Below are 1303 nucleotides of genomic sequence, written 5' to 3'. Positions count from 1 at the left end.
AGCAAGGGAGGGCAGAGAGACGGGAAAGAAAAATGCAGGTCACAACGTTCATGCAGGATTTTCTTACTGTACTGACCTCTTGTCCCTGAAGTCCTGTCTGTAAAGAACTAGCTGGGAAATGTCTAAAGCATGCCTCGGGGTGCCTATCCGTGCATAGGCTAAAATGCTTTGCTGTTTCTTCTAAGCCTACTCTGTTCTTGAAGAGAGGGAAAACCTTGACCCTTTCTTTGTTGTTGTTTTTTTTTTGTTTGTTTGTTTTTGTTTTTTGTAGACAGAGTCTCGCTCTGTGGCCCAGGCTGGAGTGCAGTGGCGCGATCTCCGCTCACTGCAAGCTCTGCCCGCCGGGTTCACGCCGTTCTCCTGCCTCAGCCTCCCGAGTTAGCCGGGACTACAGGCACCTGCCAACATGCCCGGCTAATTTTTTTGTATTTTTAGTAGAGACAGGGTTTCACCGTGTTCGCCAGGATGGTGTCGATCTTCTGACCTCGTGATCCGCCCGCCTTGGCCTCCCAAAGTGCTGGGATTACAGGCGTGAGCCACCACGCCCGGCCGGACTCTTTCTTTGACTTCTCAGGCCTTCCAGTTTCGGGAATTTTGCAAGGTCACATGGCTATACAATGGCAGAACATTTTCCAAGGTCACATGGCTGTACATTGGCAGATCCATGCCTTCAGATCCCTGTCTCTTCCAAGCTCCTGGGGTGAAGTGCCCCCTTTGCCAGGGTCAGTGCTGGGTTGCGGAATTGTCCACTCTAATTACTAATAGGCTGCTCCTTTCACTGGCAAAATTGTAAAAGGGTTTTAAGTAATCTGTTTTGTTCAATGGTTTGAGGAGAGCAGCCATTTGTTTCTTTTCCCTTCAGTCCCTTGCAGGATGTTAGTTTTGAAGGGAGAAATGGCAGGACGGCAGAGTGGGGGGAGCAGGAAAGGCCTGGAGGGACAGGAGCATCTCTGTGACCTGGTGAGTAGCTCAGCGGGCGGGAGGAGCTGGGGCCGCAGGAGGACTTCCGAAGTGGATTAGTTTCAACCTTCACATACTGAGATGACTTGCATCGGAGGGAAGGCGGACCTGAAATCAGCCCGCAAAAGGCAGGGGCCTACACCACAAGGCCCATTTAGTTAATTTCTACCACGAGTCCCAAGCATGCTCGTGTGGGCGGGACAGGCAAGGGGTGGCCAGCTGATCCCGCACCTGGAGCTGGGCCATTCCAGCTCTTCCTTTTCCGGTGTCTGCAGTTTGACCTTGGACGTGCCCTTTAGCTATGCAAGCTTCCCCAGTTGGAGACTGGGCTGTGTGAGGCCGA

Source organism: Macaca fascicularis, chromosome 18 (assembly GCF_037993035.2).
Source record: "Macaca fascicularis isolate 582-1 chromosome 18, T2T-MFA8v1.1".
NCBI lineage: Eukaryota > Metazoa > Chordata > Mammalia > Primates > Cercopithecidae > Macaca > Macaca fascicularis.
Note: the sequence above shows the minus strand (reverse complement) of the source record.